At 33.3% G+C, this 20,667-nt stretch overlaps 1 protein-coding gene across 1 annotated transcript in view; it reads left to right on the forward strand.

Annotated features, from left to right (window-relative positions):
- Positions 1-20,667, forward strand: part of LOC115209887 (ceramide glucosyltransferase) — a 327,186-nt gene that overhangs the window by 903 nt on the left and 305,616 nt on the right. The gene's annotated exons all lie outside the window — the stretch shown is intronic.

The raw sequence follows: 20,667 nt of genomic DNA on the forward strand, positions 1-20,667 counted from the left end.
AGATATTCATTCGTCGTCTGTCGTGTCTCTATATTTGTAAAGGAAAGGTATGAACTTCTTCAACGCAATATTTCCTTTTTTCTTTTATAACTTCGGCAGCTTTGGGGCTTACGTGAAGAACGTTGCTTCAGAGAAGCATAGATAAAATTGGTAAATTTTCCCGGTTTCATTTATATAATCTTTAATAACAATGACATAATTACAACTCCGTCACACGCTACTAAACTTAAGCGGGAAGTGATATTAATTGGATATAATTAACGTTTAAAGATTACAATTATCTTGTCGTCTTTTTATTTTATTAGTTTAATTCCTGCCGAAGTCGACTTCGGCTTTCATCCTTGTTGGGTCGATAAAGTAAGTACCAACTTAAATTAGAACCGATATCATTAATTGTACATTCTGAGTTCAAATTCTGCTGAGGTCAACTTTGCCTTTCATCCTTTCGGGGTCGATTAAATAAGTACCAGTTAATCACTGGGGTTTGATGTAATCGACTTTAATCCCCTTGTCTGTCCTTGTTTGTCCCCTCTATGTTTAGCCCCCTGTGGGCAGTAAAGAAATAGATATTAATTGTACCCCGCTCTGATAAGTTGTAGATAGTGGTCAACTTTACTTTTTAACCTTCCGAAATCGATAAAATAGAAACCAGCATGATCTCTTGCTGTCAATATTTTCTTTTTACCCAAATTTGTAGCCTTGTGCTTGAGCATTAAAAAAAATGCTATTTAATATTTTGTTCCAGTTCTTAAAGTTCTGAGTTCAAATTCCTCCGAAGTCAACTTTGTCTCTCATCCTAGGACCGGTTAAGTATCGGAGTCGATGGTATTGACTAATCCTACTCCCTAAAACTTCAGGCTTTCTGTCTATATTAGAAATGGTTATTATCGTTGTTGTTGTTGTTATTATTAGGCGTGCTGGTAGAATTGTTAGCCCGCGGGACAAAATGCTTATAAGCATTTCGTCTGTCTTTACGTTCTGAGTTCAAATTCCGCCGAGGTCGACTTTACCTTCCATCCTTTCAGGATGGAACATTAAGGTCGATGTAATGGACTTACTCCCTCCCCTAGAATTGCTGGCCCTGTGCATAAATTTGAAACATTATTTCGCCGGAGGCATCCACCGTGCCTTTCATCTTTCCGTAGAAAAAAGTATGTGGCTACTTACTAGTTTTAGCTGCTCATAGCCCCTCACCCCCAACCAAATTGTAGCCTTATACCTAGTTGAGAAATCATCACCATCATCATTAGTCGCTCTGCAAATAAAACCATTATCATTACTGTTTCTAATCATTTCTCCCTGCCTTGCCCTCATCTTTTTATACAAACCTCCCACACAAATTGTAAACTGTCTTTTTAATGTCCTTCTCATCTGTTGTTTCTGTGGCAAATGAAAGAAATTATCATTATTGTTATTATTATCATCCATAACGTCCCAACTTCCCGTTTCCGTTCCCCCTACTAAACACATACATGCTGTTGTTTCTGTAAAGAAAATCTCTAACACAACTACTAAACTGCTACAATCAGCTTGACTGTTTTCCATCGTCCCAAGCCAAATCATGCATTGCACAAACTACAACCAACATGTGTGCATATAGGTTAGTTCATAAGAAATACTGACTGGTGTGACCGAATAGTAGCGGTGATATGTTCCTCTAAACATGCTTTATAAGAGCTAAGGAGATAGGACAGATAATAAGTGAAGCATGGTGAGAAGCTGGATCTTGTTATCTTTTTCTCGGTACTAATGACCTTTTTTTTTCCATCTGCTTCCTTAGTCGTCTTTTCTTATCATTAGAATGAAGGCACTGACATATTGTAGGACAAATTTCTTAAGCACGTTTTGTTACATAGATATACACGCACTACAGGCAAACGTAAACATACACTATATATATGTATATATATATATATATATATATATATATATATATATATATATATATATACATATACACACGTACATCTACAAGTAGATTTTTAAGCATATAAAACATCTTTATTTACAAAAGCATAAATAAAATGCATATCCATGCGCTCATATATTTACATACATAAACACACACGCATATATGTGTGTGTATTTGAATCTATACATATTGTAAACAGTTATTTATACAAGGAGATACTGTAAGCACTTAGCAGACACACACACACACATGTATCGGGTGTGGGAGGGTAATTGTGATTTTGAAATGCTGTCTTCCTGGCAAAATCGGTATCTCCGTCGTTGAAAACAGAATTCCGGGTAAAAAAACTAACGAAAAGAGGGGTGGGGACGTATTCGACACGTCCATTATACATACATACTTACATACACACGTGTGTGTGCGTATCTGATAAGTACCAACACACGAAACTCTTGGCCTTTAAATCACTGTAACTTCTACCGATTATTAATTTAAAAAAAAAACGTATATATACTCATATTTTGAGTTCTGTTTTTCGTTTGTATCACCAAACATGTATGCGTACGCTCGAACACTGGTTGTGTGCATATACACTTTTCCAGATATTTATACATTACTGCATATGCTTTATACGCACTTTTGACAAGTTGTAGTGCACCTGAGCACTGTATACAATAATTTCATTATTATTTATTACACATACGTACACGTTTAAGGTTACATGTGCTCACTTCCAGTTTGCTAAACTATAAACAAATGAAGTCAATTTATGTGAATGGGCATTTGTGACAAACGGAACCGTGCAATGATCGAGTAGCCGTGTGAATCCTAGCTTTTATTCAAACAGTGTACCCAAGACTACATTATCCATATTTCAGACAGTAGGGGAGGGATTTTGAGGGAGATTAGTTTATTATTTTCGTAAGACGAACGACCACATAACTGACTCACCAAAGGCTCGCGTGTACTCTGTGGAGGAGTTTACAGAAAAGACAAACGAGAAGAACTTGTTTATTTTGGTGCCACGAAAGTAATTAACAGAGCATATAGTTTACTAAACGCAGCTTCTCTAGCCGAGGTTTTTAACCAGCCGTGTCGGCGATCAAGTTTCAATTCCCGGGAGAAAAACCATTTTTTAATTTCACTTCATTTCTTATTTGCTAAGCAAAGAATGAACGTAACTATATCAGTTATTTCATGCTCTGAATTAAACACGGTGATTACATCTACTTCTTATTTCCCGGTGCTGTTAATTGCAATTAAGTCAGGTAGAAAATTCAGGTACTTTCATTCATTCAATATTTGTGTGTGATGATGAGTAAATCTGACACATGACTAAAGGCGGCGGTAAAGCGAGGGTGGGAACACAGGGGTAATTGCCCAGGGCACAAAATTCTTAGGGTGTAAGCTTTCTAAAGGAGAAAACATAGTAAAATTTTATAAAATATCACGCTCTCCCATAAATATTTGTCTTGCCCCGGGGTCTGACAACTCTAGCTTCGCCGCTGGTTTCCCTTCACCGACTTAGCATTTGGATTGAAATCAATACCATAGTTTGGGTAAACGACTTCATTTAACGTGACGTCAAATATACGCATCTCTAACAAAGCGTAAATTACCATCATAGCATCTCATGCGTATGAAACTGAGAATATGTATATATGCGTTGCGTGTTTATGAATGTGTGTGTGTATCATTTAATAAACATAGTATATATTTTTATGAGCTACTAATGGTTTCATGTGATGAAAACATATCAGACAGCATTTTTTTCACACGCCAGGTGCCTTCACGCAATCCTCAGTCTCCAAACGTGTTACAAATGCAGTCTGAGATGCTCTCAGCACATGAAAAGTTCATTGAGATATATATTGTATTTATTAAATAATATAAATATTATTTGTATTAAATATTATTATATTATTAGAAACAGTAATGATAATTTTACCAGATGGAGTACCTTTTTGTTGCTCACGGAAAAGTGCACTATATATATATATATATATATATATATATATATATATATATATATATATATAGTGCACTATATATATTTATACAAAATGGGACAAGAACGCACAACATCCAGATAGGTGATACAAGAAAGGGACAAACAAAATATCCAGATAGATGATACAAAGAAAACAAGGACAGGTCATTTGGAGTTTTCTTTCTTCAGTTGAGTTCCAGATTATCTTTGCAATTTCGGCTGGTTACACTCGAGATTGCTCCAATCTGGTCAGCCCCAAGGTAAACTTAAGCTAAGAGCATTAATTAGATTCCTTGGAAGAAAGCAGTGAATGTATACGAAAACAAGGACGGAAAAAATGGAGAAAGTTACACAAATACAAATAACAGGTCATTACAACAGGTGTCTTTTGACTAAGGACAAATTAAATTAAGCTGGCGTATGTATATGTGTATATATGTATGTATGCATGTTTGTTTCTCTGTATGTATCTGTGTGCGTAAATATATATATATATATATATATATATATATATGCTATATATATTTATATTATATATATATATTTATGCTATATATATATATATGCATATATATATTATTTATACTATATATATATATATATATGCATATATATTATTTATACTATATATATATATGCATATATATATTATTTATACTATATATATATATATGCATATATATATTATTTATACTATATATATATATGCATATATATTATTTATACAATAATATATATATGCATGATGATGATGATATTATTATACTATATGTATATATATGCATATATATATTATTTATACTATATGTATATATAGCATATATATATTATTTATACTATATGTATATATGCATATATTATTTATACTATATGTATATATGCATATATATATTATTTATACTATATGTATATATATGCATATATATTATTATTATACTATATGTATATATATGCATATATATATTATTTATACTATATGTATATATATGCATATATATATATTATTTATACTATATGTATATATATGCATATATATATATTATTTATACTATATGTATATATATGCATATATATATATTATTTATACTATATGTATATATATATGCATATATATATATTATTTATACTATATGTATATATATATGCATATATATATATTATTTATACTATATGTATATATATGCATATATATATTATTTTATACTATATGTATATATAAGCATATATATATATTATTTATATCATATATATAAATTAGAGAAAAACCACTATTATGTAATTCAAACAATGATAGATATATAGAAAAAATAAAATATATGATAAAACATTTATCTAGATCACAATAAAGTACATAATCATAAGTGCATAATAATAAACTAATTATATACTGTTTATTATTATGTACTTTATTGTGATCTAGATAAATGTTTTATCATATATTTTATTTTTTCTATATGCTGTGATTTACGTCTATCATTGTATGAATTACAGGTTTTTTTTCTAATTTATATATATATGCATATATTGTGAAGTTTGATTTAATGCTAAATTGAATTTTCCCTGTAAGTTTGGATTTATACTCCCTAATATTATTAGTATTATATATGTATATATATATTATATTATACATATATATGCGTATATATATATATATATATTATTTATATTTATTATATATATATATATATATATATCGTGAGGTCAATTCCCAGACCGGGCTGTGTGTTGTGTTCTTGGGCAAGACACTTTATTTCATGTTGCTCTAGTTCACTTGGCTGTAGAGATGAGTTGCAACATCACTATTGCTAAGCTGTATCAGTCTTTGCCTTTCCCTAGGATAACATAGGTGATGTGGAGAGGGGAGGCTGGTATGCATGGGTGATTGCTGGTCTTCCATAAAAGGAACCTTAGGTTGTGCGTTCGCTGGTGAGATGACTTTCCACCCAGACTTGTATCCCGGAGGGGAACCTCTTAGGTGCGCCCATTTGTGACTGATGGAGTCACATTCCTATTATGTTTGTGTGTGGTCCCTGATGAATTTTCTATAAATGCAACCGAACTAGTTCAGTAAAAAATTTATTATTTGAATCAAATGCATAACTACTATTGAACAGATGAATGCATGATCAAAAACCTCAATAAATGAAACACAAAATGCCTATCATCCAACTGAAAACTAACACTAATAATAACATACTACAAGCATAGAAACCTGAGAACAAACTACTAATGACCAATGTAATCTGCAGATTTTATTGTAAAACTGAAAGATGTAAACATCATGACTCCAGTTGTATGTATACAAAAAAAAATTGAAAAAAAGGCATTGGAGAGGCAATGTATATAGCCTGCACGCTGATAAATTTTTTCACAGATTATTTTCATGAAAATGTTAAAATACAAGTTGGCAAAGAAATTTGAATGTTATTTTAAGGGATTTGGAATTAAAAAAAATATAACATAAAATGAAGATTCTTCAATTTTTCACTGAAGAATGAATCATGCGTGTTCAAAAAAATAAAACTTTCTATTTCAATAGTTTTCCAGTGAAATGCTAAAATACGAGTTAACCAAGAAAATTAAAGGTTGTTTTGGAAAGTTCAACAGACAATTTTCATATGAATAAAATTTGCATATGACTAAAATAAATGATTATTCAAATAATAATCATGATTATGAATAGTCATGGTTATGAAAAAAAAAGTGAACAAAATGAAATATTTATAGAAAAGTTTTCAATATCTTTCAATGATAGTAGGTGAATCAAACATACTGTAGTTCATTGTAGGATATAAATAATATGACTACTTGCTTATCGAAAAATTTGTAAGTTTGATCTAAAAAAAATTTTTTTTAAAGTATTGTCATTATAGGTATTTATACTTTGGTGAAATTAAGAAATCAACTTGTAAATAAATGATACTCTCAAATCCATCACTGTACACACACACACACAGTTGCATATCTACTTATGTATTTATGTATGTTTGAAGATAATCAAACGAAATTTTCATCATTTCAAGCCACTTACCCAATGAATATTTCTGCCAAATTTGGTGAAAATCTGTGTAGCTGTTTTCCAGTAATTTTGCAAACACACAGATGAGTGATTACAATATTCCGCTTTTGCTTATATGCACAGGGTAAAAATCAAGTCTGGTGGCATATATTAAGAAATGTTATTGATGCAGTATATTACATATTTATACATAATATACTGTATAGTGATACAGTATATTATTGAAACCATCTTTTCATGTGTTTCAGTGATCATTGTAAGGCAGATTATGTATTATGTATGCATTTCCTTAGATAGTCAATATTCACATTATCAGAAGTTGATATGTGAAACACAATCCAAATAATAATTTCATAATATAATATAGTTGGCATTAGGAAGAGCATCCAACCACAGAAACTATACCAAAGCAGATATTTGAGCTCAAAGCAGTCCTCTGGTTTGTTAGATCCTGTCAAGCCGTTTAATATAGAAGACAAACATTAAATGATGATAGTGATTATCCAGACTTCAGTTTTGTTACTCTTTGATCCAAGAATATCTATAACAAAAAGCTATGCCAAAACAGTTTGAATTCTCTTTACAGGTTCCTCCATAATGTTATAAAGGAATGCATGGAGTTCAAAAATACCTTGCACACACATTTCACTGATGTAATGTGTGTGTGTGTGTGTGTATATATATATATCTAGAGAGTGAGAGAGTTTTGATAATACAAACAGGAAAAATAATACTCAAAATATGAGTATGTATGTGTGTGTGTGTGTGTATGTATGTGTGTAATATTCTCAGTTGCATGGTAATTTTAATGTCATGAATAGCGAAAGCGAAACCGATCGACAAACACAATACAAGATATATTAAAAATTATATTAAAACTATGTAAAGTGTGTGCATTTTCCTTCTTTAATTTCTCATATATATATATATATATATATACACACTCATATACACACACTCTGTAGACACTCAGCCCTTTAGTCATTTTGTAACTTATGCCTGTTAAAAGAAAATGTACACACACACACATTTGGATGCATTGATATATATTTGTGGTCACACACACATGCATATATATATATGTTTATGAAACTGAATATTAGCCATGAAAATGAATATTAGTCATCTGTTGGACACTCTCCTAAACAAGGCAAGTTTGATATTTGATTATATTACATAATCATTTTAAAACTAAATCTATGAATCATTTTCTCTGAATAGTATTATTCCCAGTCGCATGGTAATGCCTGTGACAAGCAACAAGCAAATCAAACCTATAGCAATTCCGGATATATCAAATTTTTTTACTAGATGCATGTTTAGTAGCCACCTACATATTCTGCTTCACTGAGTTTTCACTTTTGCTCATGTTATTTTCTCTCAATGCTTACTCAACTTCTGTAAAAATCCCAATTTATATAATTACATTATTGAATTAGATTGCTGATTAATTTACTAAGTGTTACTAATTTGGCTTCATTTTGGTTCTTCTTACATGTAAGAAGCCAATAGATACTTTTGGATTTGTGTCATAACTTTACAATAGCTTCCTTTTTCTTTAATTTTAGTCTATTTTTTCCTTCTGTCTGCAGACAGAATTCTAGAGTGTTGCAGTCTGGGTATTAAACTGCTGATGTTAATAACAATAATAATGATATAGACTGTAACAGTTATAATAATAATGGTTTTAAATTTTGGCACAAAGCCAGAAATTTTAGGGGAAGGGTCTGGTTTTTATTACATCAACACCAGTCATCAGCTTTCTGCCTTAATAATAATAATCCTTTCTACTAGAAGCACAAGGCCAGAAACCTAGGGGAGGAGACTAGTTGTTCACATTGACCCCACTATTTGACAGGTACTTAATTTATTGACCCCAAAAGGATGAAAGGCAAAGTCAACCCTGGCAGAAATAATAATAAAATAATTGTTTCAACTATTGGCACAAGGCCTGAAATTTTTAGGGAGGGTGCTAGTTGATTACGTTGACCCTAGTGCTTAATTAGTACTTATTTTATGAACCCTGCAAAAGGATGAAAAGCAAAGTCAACCTTTGCCAGAAGAAATACAACTAAGCATTTTGTCCAATGTGCTAACAATTCTGTCTACTCACTGTCTTGATGGGTCTAATTACAATAAATTTAAAATCGGTGAAGGCATTTAGCCTAGTGGTTTGGGCTGTTCGACTCCTCATTGTAAGGCTGTGGGGTTTCTAACATGATAGTTTTGGCATACTTATAAGATTTTCTTACATTTTATATATGTGTGTATGTTCACATGAGTGTGTGTGTGCAACCTAGGTATCTCTTATGAGATCTATACACTTCTTTGAACTGTCTTCAATATGAACAAATTGAGTTCCATTAGGTAAATTATCTTTGATCCATTCTATTATTTGTATGTTAAAAATATAAGATTGCAATATTTATAGCAGTTTGTTCTTACATAATCAAATGCTTTTACTGTATCGTTGTAGAAAAAAATGACTATAGTGTTATTATCCATTTCCATTGTCTAAGTGTTTAGACAAAAGAGTACTTGAGTAATTGTAGAGTGATTTGGTAGAAAGCCAAGTCATGTGGTTTAATTGATAAAAGTTGTTTTTGAGTTTAAATGATTTAGAATATTTTGTTTTACAATGGTTTCAAAATGTTTACTAATAAAGTAATTGGCCTGTAATTACTGACATCACATGCTAAGTTCTTGTTGATGTAAAAAAATGTACCTCGGCAACTTTCCAAATTGATGGAAATGTTATAAAATACAAGGTAAAAGAAGAAATATAGGATATAAGTTCATCATCAGAATCATTGTCATCGTCATCATTATCATTTAAGGTCTTTGTTCCATGCTGGCATGGGTTGGAGGATCTTTTCGGTTTGAACGGCAGTTTTTCTAGCGGTGTCATGAAATTGTCACCCATAATTATAACCCTAGTATCGATCTATTGCATTTCAATCTGTTTTAGGGTTAGGGGTGGGGGGAAGGGTATCTTTTTTTCTTCACAAATGTAAATAAACCCAATTTGTTTCTTAAACGAGGGACAGAATGTTTTTTTTACCTCAATGGATGTCATTGATTGGTTGAAATTGCAGAAATTGAAGAAAAAAACCACAACTACCTTACAAGCTATAGAATTTTCTCAGTAAAGCCAAGAGAAAAAGATGTTTTATAAATACATTCTACCAGTATACGAAGTTTAAAATTTTTTAGTTACCTAGAAATTATGTTAAAAACTGCCGTTCAAACCGAAAAGATCCGAGTTGGACAATTTGACAGCATCTGACAAGCCAGAGATTTGCTTTGAATTCCAGTGTCTGCTTTAGCATGGTTTTTATGGCTGGACATGCTTTATGATGCTGACCACTTTACAAAGTGTACCGGGTCCTTTCTTTTGTGGCACTGGCACAGTGAGATCACTAAGTAATTCACAAGACAACCCCTCAACTGAGTGGGGATGCAGTATTGAGGGAGTTGACTTTGTGCCAGGTGTTGAGAGGTTAAATTATAATGAAGAAAAAGTAACAGGTGTCTTCATGTAGAAGGGATACATGAACTACCATAGATGGAAAAGGAAAAAGGATTGTTGGAGATGAGGTGTGAGGGCATGGCCCTTAGGTACAAGAAGGTGGATATAAAACAGAATAGGGACAAAGAAAGGAGGAGGATTCATTCAAATGTAAATTTGTTTATAAAATCTGTAGAATACTAATAAAGCTGAACCAAAATTTCAGGGAAAGAGGTTTTAAACCCTATCTGAAGTTTGAATGAGGATAATTTAGTTCTTACAGAGTAAATTTTTTTCTTTAAATTTTTATCCATTTCGTTATCTTGCTATCTCTCTTTAGGAGCCATGCCTACAGGTATCAGTAATATGGACCTCTATGTTAAAGTGTGAACATTCATGATTTTTCCCCAGAAAGAATGAATTTCTTTCTTGGGAAAGATACAGCAGTTTTTATAAGGCCCGGTGTTGAAGCTTGATAGCAGCGGCCTGCAAAGCTTGTGTTCACTTTATTCTATCCAATTCTAGTAAGCAGTGCAACTATTTACCCGTGTACGGTTACATAGGAATATAGACAGTATGCTCATTCCAAAAAAAAAAAAAATAATAATAATAAATAAATTCCGATGAGTCAAGAGGGAACCTCTACATAGTCGATCGTCCTGCTAGAAATAGAAACGTTATATCCACTAAATCGTACCTTGTCATCTTAAATAATGAAAGAATGCATTGGATTGATATCCTAAATACTACCTAAAAGACGGGATGGTCGTAGCTGAAAGGGCTTTCATTATAGGCCACTCAATCGAAGTTGTTAAGAGGTTAAACAACTATTACACAAAGCTAATATTCTTTTCTACTCTAGGCACAAGGCCCGAAATTTTGGGGGAGGGGCCAGTCAATTAGATCGATCCCAGTACGCAACTGGTACTTAATTTATTGACCCCGAAAGGATGAAAGGCAAAGTCGACCTCGGCAGAATTTGAACTCAGAACGTAAAGACAGACGTTTCTGCCAGCTCGCCGCCTTAAAGCTAATATTATATCATTAAGGTGACGAACTGATAAAATCGTTAACACGCCGGGCAAAATGCTTAGCGGCATTTCGTCTGCCGCTACGTTCTGAGTTCAAATTCCGCCGAGGTCGACTTTGTCTTTCATCCTTTCGGGGTCGATTAAATAAGTATCAGTTACGCACTGGGTCGATATAATCGACTTAATCCGTTTGTCTGTCCTTAGCCCCTTGTGGGTAGTAAAGAAATAGCTATCAAAGGCGGCGAGCTGGCAGAATCGTTAGCACGTCGGGCGAAATGCTTTAGCGGTATTTCGGCTGCCGTTACGTTGTGAGTTCAAATTCCGCCGAGGTCGACTTTGCCTTTCATCCATTCGAGGTCGATAAATTAAGTACCAGTTACGCACTGGGATCGATGTAATCGACTTAATACCTATGTCTGTCCTTGTTTTTCCCCTTTACGGCCCCTTGTGGGTAGTAAAGAAATAGGCATTTCGCTGTCTTTATGTTCTGAGTTCAAATTCCGTCGATGTCAACTTTGCCTTCATCCTTTCGGGATCGACAAACTAAGTACCAGTTGGGTACTGGTGTCGATATAATCCATTAGCTCTTCTCCTAAAATTCCTGGGCTTGTATCAAAATTTGAAATCATTATTATCTATACCATCCACATAACAGTCAAATCTCTCTCAAATGACACCCACCTGTCTATATATAAAAGAAAAGACACATTGGATAGCTTTAGGATAACTAAAATAAAAAAATAAAATAAAAAAATGAGAGACTGTGATCACGGTTGGAACACCTACGTTCATTGGGTTACTGAATCGGAACTTATTTGCGGTTAAACAACAGTAGTATCAATATCTTTCATAGTTGCAACGATGGCAAAGATAAATTTAAAAAACAAAATTTAAGAATCTCAATAAAACTGCTCACTCCACGAAAACTGGAAAAATAAACAAACGAAAAACTATTGTACTTATTTCACTGGTTAACATTCCCGTTACTCTTGACAGTTTTCGTTTGCGTCCCCTATCTACGTGTACGGGTCCTTTTGTTTTGTTTTTATTATTTTTCTCCTTCACCGACATCCATATTTATACACCTCTGCTCTGATAAATCTGTCAAACGGGAGATGTTTATCACTCACACACACTTATGTACATTTGCATAAAATACACACACACACACTGTACCTTTGAATTATTTTTTTCTGTTGGCACAGCCCATGTTTCTCACGTACAAGCTGTATCTATCATGTTTCATTTGGGATGTGGGATAACAAACGTTACTACTTAATAACAATTTCTACGTTAAGTACAAGTTCACTAAGTTTTGAGGGAAGTGGCTGATTCGATACCATCGGCCCTAGTACTTCACCTGTACTTAATTTTATCGAACCCGGCGAGATAAATCCTATTGATAATATAGTTTCGAATCTTTGACACGCGGTAAACAATTTTAGGGGAACGGATAAGTCGAATACATCAACCCCAGTGCTCGGATCTTTTCGGTTTGACCGGCAGTGTTTTAAAATAATTTCCACGTAACTAAACACTTTTAAACTTCGTATACTAGTAGAATGTGTTTATAAAACATCTTTATCTCTTGGCTTTATTGAGAAAATTCTATAGTTTGTAAGATATTTGTTGTTTTTTTTCTTCAATTTCTGCAACTTCAACAATCAATGACGTCTATTGAGGTGAAAACATTCTGTGCCGTATGAATATGTCCCTCGTTTAAGAAACAGATTGGGTTTATTTACATTTCTGAAAAAAAAAAAGATACCCTTCCCCCACCCCTTAAACCTAACTCTAAAACAGATTGAAATGCAATAGATCGATACTAGGGTCGTAATTATGGGTGATAATTTCATATGACACCGCTAGAAAAAACTGTCGTTCAAACCGAAAAGATCCCAGTGCGGAATTTGAACTCGGTTGCCTAAGTTTCTCACGTACAGTGTATTTGTCATATTTCATATGGGGTGTAGGATAATAGGCATACGTACGTATATGTGTATACCCTTCCCTGACTTTGTTTCCTCAAAACTTTCAGAAAATGGATATTTTTATAATGAAATTTTCGACGAATATACTCCAGATGGTGTAAATTTCGATTATATCGGAATTTGTTTTGAAAGATTTTTTTCCGAGGGTGGGGCGAGAAGTTTCGGAAAATTCGAGTCAGTTTTGTTTCCTCATAGCATTCAGAAAAATGGTTATTTTTTAATGAAAGTTTCTACAAATGCTTTTCAGAGGGTGTAGATTACGATTATATTAGAATTTAATTTGAAAAATAGAGCTATTGGCCACATACACATACATACTGAACATACATCACAATTTTATTTAGAAATTGCAAGTTCCATTTTGTAGATTATGTAATGTGTCTATGTATGTGTGCGAGCTCAAATAGTTTTGTTTTTTACATATTTAATTCCGATATAATCGTGAGCTATACAATCTGAAAGGTACTTGTCAAAAATATTGATAATAAAAAAACTCATTTTTCTGAATATTATGAGAAAACAAAACAGATTCGCGTGAATTTCCCGAAACTCCTCTCCTCACCCTCAGAAAAAGATTAATTCACAACAAATTCCGAGGTAAAAAAGCCATGGTAGGGCATATTTGCGTAGGTAAATCAGATAATAAATACTATCATTTAATAGCTGTTTTAATGCACTGAAAACTTTTTTTTTTTAGCTGAATATATGTTACTGAAATTGGAGTACGTTTAACATACCCTGCGTCTTTATGTCATCAAATACGGTATAAACTGAAATTATATTTAGATTTTATTATTCGTGTACACACAACAAAAATGAAACAAAAAGACATTACAGTTTAAATTTTAAATAAAATAACGTTAGTTTTATTACAGGGGTTAACAAATCCGACGTAAACTTTATACTGGCGTACCTCAACTTAACTTTACGTCAGTCTCAGCGAACACATTCAAAACCATAAAATCTGTAAAAAAATACACCTAAAACCATTACTAGAGTGGAAAACCAAATACATGTGAAAATACAAATCATTTATTAAGATAAATATAAGCTAATAAATATTTTAAAATGTTTTCGTATTATGTGGGGTACCTAAATCACGCCCATTGTACGTAATATCCTAGATTATCGCTAAAAAGACGGTTAGCTGAAGGCTGGAATGTCTTTGATGATAGGGTTAGCTGTATCAGGGTAGATTCGAGGCTAAATAACAAAATTATTACTGTTACAGAGACAGACCAATGACGGAGCCTGTATTTGGTTGCACGACCTGCTAGAAAAAGTAGTCAAACTTTTTTTTTTTATGTACAGAATAGAAAAACCTCTGACACGTTCAACCAGTATCCGAAGTTTCAAATTGTTAAAAAAAAGTTAATCAAAAGATTTGTAAGATCCGTGAAACTACTCTCGTTGTCAAGGGAATCCCAATATTTGGAATATGGATACTTGCTATCTTTTATTCTTTCAACTTTTCTTCAACTTTAGCTGCTTCATCATTCAGTGAAGAATATTATTTTAACAACAGAATAGCTTTGATTGTAATGGATCTGTGAGAAAAGACGTTCCAGCCATAACCATTTTGTCTTATTCTTTTCTAGAAGTAATGAATTCCTAAGCGAACATTATAAAATAATATAAACTTGAATTTCTTTTCTTGAAGACGGAAATTTTATTTTTCTTTTTGTCAAGAAAATTTGGGGATCTTTTCATTTTGACCGGCAGATTTTTAAAATAATTTCTTTGTAACTAAACACTTTTAAACTGATAGAATGTGTTACATAAAACATCTTTTTTCTCTTGGCTTTCTTCAGAAAATTCTGTAGTTTGTAAGCTATTTGTTGTTAAATTTCTTGCATTTCGGCAATTTCAACCTATCAATGACGTCTATTGAGGTGAATACAATTTCTGCGGTTGTTTGTCAATGCGGTGTCTACTCAGTTTGTCACTGTTATTTATGACATATTTCATATCAGTTACGTTCGTATGAATAAAAGATTATCGCATTGACAAATGCATATGTTGTGAACTTAGAATATATGTTTATTAATAAAAGTTTAATAACGATAATCTTTTATTCATACGAACGTAACTGATATGAAATATGTCATAAATAACAGTGACAAACTGAGTAGACACCGCATTGACAAACAACTGCAGAAATTGCATTCAGCTCAATCGACGTCATTGATTGGTTGAAATTGCCGAAATGCAAGAAATTTAACAACAAATAGCTTACAAACTACAGAATTTTCTCAAGAAAGCCAAGAGAAAAAGATGTTTTATGTAACACATTCTACCAGTATACGAAGTTTAAAAGTGTTTAGTTACAAAGAAATTATTTTAAAAGTCTGCCGGTCAAAGTGAAAGGATCCGGTGTTTGATTATAATTCTAAGATAACTTTTCATATTCCCCAGGATTGATGATATAAACGTTTGCAATTTATTGATTGACTGGAGGATATAGAAGATTGGAATAATGCTGAAATTAGTGTATCGGTTCTGGAGTTTGACTCCATTCAAAGTTTATGTTGATGTTGCCCTTAATCTTTTCAGGCATGATTAAATAAATCCCAGTCAATTCTCCAGTCCGGTTCAAGCGATTATGTTTTACGCAAATTTAAAATAAAGAAAACAAAAATGGCGACGGTGATAATAATATTAATAATGGTGATGGTGATGATGACGCTGTTGTTGATGCGGGTGGTGATGATGAAGGTGATGGTATGGAAATTAAGATAAAAAGCAAGAGAACCGTGGATTTGACTTGACGGCTTCAAGCTGAAGATGATGAGTGATGAAAATGCGATCAATCATAAAACTGAAAACGTTTTAATTTCCTGTGACGTGAATGTTAAGATTTTTGTTTTATACTTTGATAATTTTTCGGTCCTTATACGTGCTGCTATATGAAAACTACGTGTTTGATGTCATAGCAGTATTATTTATTATACAATGACGGGAGAAGAGTGAATGAGTGTGTTTGAAAGCAGCACGTGACGATGGGAAAGAAAGAATCGGATACACTGGAGGAAAGAAAGACGGTAAGGGATGCACGTGTTGGAGGGGGTGGGAAAGAGTGAAGTGAGTATGGGAAGGACAGGGAGAGACAGACAGAGAGAGTGAGAGAGAGTAAAGGTGTTTGTGTATGAAACTGTGAAGTGTGTTTGAAATGTATGTGTGAAAGAAAGAGTTAGCCGGGTCTATGGGAGAAAAGACAAGGTACACGAAAGCTTGAGCTGTGTAAGCGGTTGGTGGTGGTGGTGGGGGGAATGTTGAGAGGGGTCTGTTGGAAAAACAGGGAAAGAAAGTGTGAGAAAGGTGTAAAAATAAAAAGTGAGACACGATTTTGAGGCATGTAGATCTATAAAAATAAAAATAAGTAGTTCAATTGCGCGATATATGCAAATAAACGGGGGCGAGAGAGGGAGAGATAGGAAGGGGTACGGGAACTAAAATATCAAGACTGTTAGTATAAGAGCGAAAATAAAGGTAAATTTTCCATTGACCATGGTGTTAATACAGGTGTTATAGTTGTTAATGAAAAACGATATTTCTAGTGTGTATGAAAGAGTTTACGCGTGTTTATATGTGAGTATTTATATGTATGTGTGTGTGTGTGAGTGAGAAAGAGAGTTCGTGTGTACGTATGTATGTATATGTTATAAGCACATATTTGCATGTGTGTACGCGTGTACGAAATGCAAGAAGATACGCATGCGTAAGCACACACAAACACACGCTCACGTTTTGAGAAACTAAATAAATAAATAAATAAAAACTTTTGATCTCGCTTTGTGTCTGTTGAACAAGTAACGGTTCAATTGTGGCCTACAGACCCAACACTAATCTGTTTTAACAAACTTGGTTCCTTTCTCACTGCCTGAAGTCGCCTTTTATAACAGAATGTCGGTCCCATTATCTCTGCATGTTTTGGGGGCGGAACGCAGGTTGTATTATACATAACACACACACACAAGATCAAAGACTAGTGAAGAACCTTGCTGTACTCAGTTGGAGAACCGCTGCTCTACGATTGAGTACAGCCATCTTCTTCACTAAACCTTTGATCTAACATGTACGATATATACTAATTTTCAAAAAAGGAACGACAGGTTTATAAGTTAACCAACATATATATCAACGGTAGCCTCCTGTCCTCTTTGAAAAAATGTCTGTCTGGCTCTCTGCTGCTCGTCTTTTTCTTCTCGACTTGGTTTTGTCAACAGTCCGTCACTCTTCTTCATTCAACTGTAACTATTTCACTGTTGTTCATGCTTCTAATGTAATATCCGCTCATTTTTGTATTATTTAAAAAAGAAGCGTGAAAATTACACAATATCACATGTCCACTAGGGCGGCGAGCTGGCAGAAACGTTAGCACGCCAGGCGAAATGTTTAGCAGTATTTCATCTTGCCCTTACGTTCTGAATTCAAATTTCGCCGAGGTCGACCTTGCCTTTCATCTTTTCGGGGTCGATAAATTAAGTACGAGTTTCGTACTGGGGTCGATCTAATCGATTGCCCCCCCCCCACGAACTTCGGGGTCGATTAAATAAGTAGCAGTTACGCACTGCGGTCGATATAATCGACTTAATCCGTTTGTCTGTCCTTGTTTGTCCCCTCTATGTTTAGCCCATTGTGGGCAATAAAGAAATAATAATTTTAAGGCGGCGAGCTGGCAGAAACCTTAGCACGCCGGGCGAAATGCTTAGCGGTATTTCGTCTGCCGCTGCGTTCTGAGTTCAAATTCTGCCGAGGTCAACTTTGCCTTTCATCCTTTCGGGGTCGATAAATTAAGTACCAGTTACGCACTGGGGTCGATATAATCGACTTAATCCGTTTGTTTGTCCCCTCTGTGTGTAGCCCCTTGTGGGCAGTAAAGAAATAGGTATTTCGTCTGTCTTTACTTTCTGAATTCAAATATCGCCGAGGTCGACTGTGCCTTTCATCCTTTCGGGGTCGATAAATTAAGTACTAGTTGCCTACTGGGATCGATCTAACCACCGACTGGCCCTTTCCCCAAAATTTCGGTCCTTGTGCCTAGAGTAGAAAAGTATATTCAAGTTTTGGTGCTTTACGCTCTGAGTTTGAATTCCGCTTCGGATCACAACAAAAATATAGAGAAGTAGATTCAGTTGATATTCTCTCCAGTTAATAAGACTGTAACAGATAATTTAAAGACATATTCAAACCTGGCATGAAAAACAGAACTCCCGACTTCAAATCAACGTGCATGTGTGTGTGTTGGGTCGGGTAGAGGACGGACGTTTTTGAAAAATTCACAAAATCATTAATTATAGCTGCAAACAAATTTTATTGACATCAATGTGTTCGTATCGAATTAGCATTTGTCAAAATCAAGTGTGTAAAGCAACATCCATCATATGTTGTCTGTTTTCATTGATGCATTTCTGAAGGCGTTCTTGGAAGTTGACTTCCACTCTCGCCAGCACGGCTCTGTGCATAGTCCCATGGTTTCAACTGTTACCCAATGACCAATTTGTACGGGTGGAAATGCAGGTCTTCATGCAAAATACGCCTTACCGATCGATTACCGATGCTATGTTCAGTGGAATGCCTCCGAGCAGAGCGATTCGGACATCTCTCAAAGGTTATCTGACGCGCTTCACATTTTCTGGGGTCCGCACCGTTCGTGGCGTCCCCACTGGTTTCCTATTCATTAGTGCACTTTGTGTACGAAGTGCATTCACCCAACATAAGATTGTGTTATGGGTGGGAACAACCTGATTTCGATGAATATTGAAGTGACGCCAATATTCAGCTAGTATGTATATATATATATATATATATATATATATTATCATAATAATAATAATAATATGAGGGAATATTGTTCCAAATTTACAGGGAAAAATTCAATTTAGAAATACTAAATCAAATTTCACCAAATATAATATAATATATATATATGTATATATATATATATATATATATATATATATATATGGTTATCCGTAATAATGAAGGGTGAAATTAATTAATTTGGAATAATTATCAATTACACCAAGTAGTCTTCGGCATGTAAAAGCCTCATTCGAGGAAAATTTAAGTAATTTATTGCTTAGTATTACTTATATATATATATATATATATATATATATATATATATATATATATATATATATATATATATATAAATTAGAAAAAAGCCACCTTTTATCAATTCAGTAATGAAAAATTAAATTTTGCCATTTACAAAGATTAAAACATATAATATTATTAATAAGTTTTAAAATATATTCCTTTCTAGATGGTATTGGAATATCCTTCAAAGATGAATTCCAAAAAAGTGGTTCTATTTTACCTGTAAGTTCCATAACCGACGAAAATGAGAGTAAATACACTCAGAAACGTTAGTTATAAATATAATAATAATAATAATAATAATAATAATATGAGAGAAAATGGTATAATTTAATTTTTCATTAATGAATTGATAAAAGGTGGGTTTTTTCCAATATATATATATATATATATATATATATATATATATATATACTAGCAGTATCGCCCGGCATTGCTCGGGTTTGTAAGGGAAATAACTATAAAGCATTTTTAGAGTTATAGCCAAAAAATAGCAAAAAAAAAATGCATTAAAAATGGAAAAAATATGATGGTAAATTTTTTTTTAAATCGTTGACTCATCGTAGACATTTTTAGAGAGTTACTTCCCTTAAAAAAAATATGCATTAAAATGGAAAAATATGATGGTAAATTATTTTAAAAATCGTAGACTCATCGTAGACGCGCGCTAATACCCAGAAGGGCTCGATATGAATCACGACTATAAGATACCCACTTTTGGTTAAACTGCACCGCAAAATGTGAGAGTAGTTAGGAATCTAAATCGGAGTAGACACACACACAACCTTACTTTTATATATAAAGATATGCACACACACACACAGAGGTGTGTGCAAAAGTAGGCACACAGTAAGTATCACATCAATGCTATAATTCATTAAAATTACTACCACATTAAATAGCCTTACTTTTGATATTTTCAGAGTTATTAATCATAATAATACATTTATCATAACTATAATAATAGTTATCGTAACTTTTTATTATTTTTTTTTAATAAAAATAAATGAGTATTGTACGTGTTTTCTTTTTTCATAGCTCTATACCTACTTTTGCACCACTCTGTGTGTGTGTGGATACACACGCACACACACACACACACATACATACA

This window comes from Octopus sinensis, linkage group LG3 (assembly GCF_006345805.1).
Source record: "Octopus sinensis linkage group LG3, ASM634580v1, whole genome shotgun sequence".
Taxonomy (NCBI): Eukaryota; Metazoa; Mollusca; class Cephalopoda; order Octopoda; family Octopodidae; genus Octopus; species Octopus sinensis.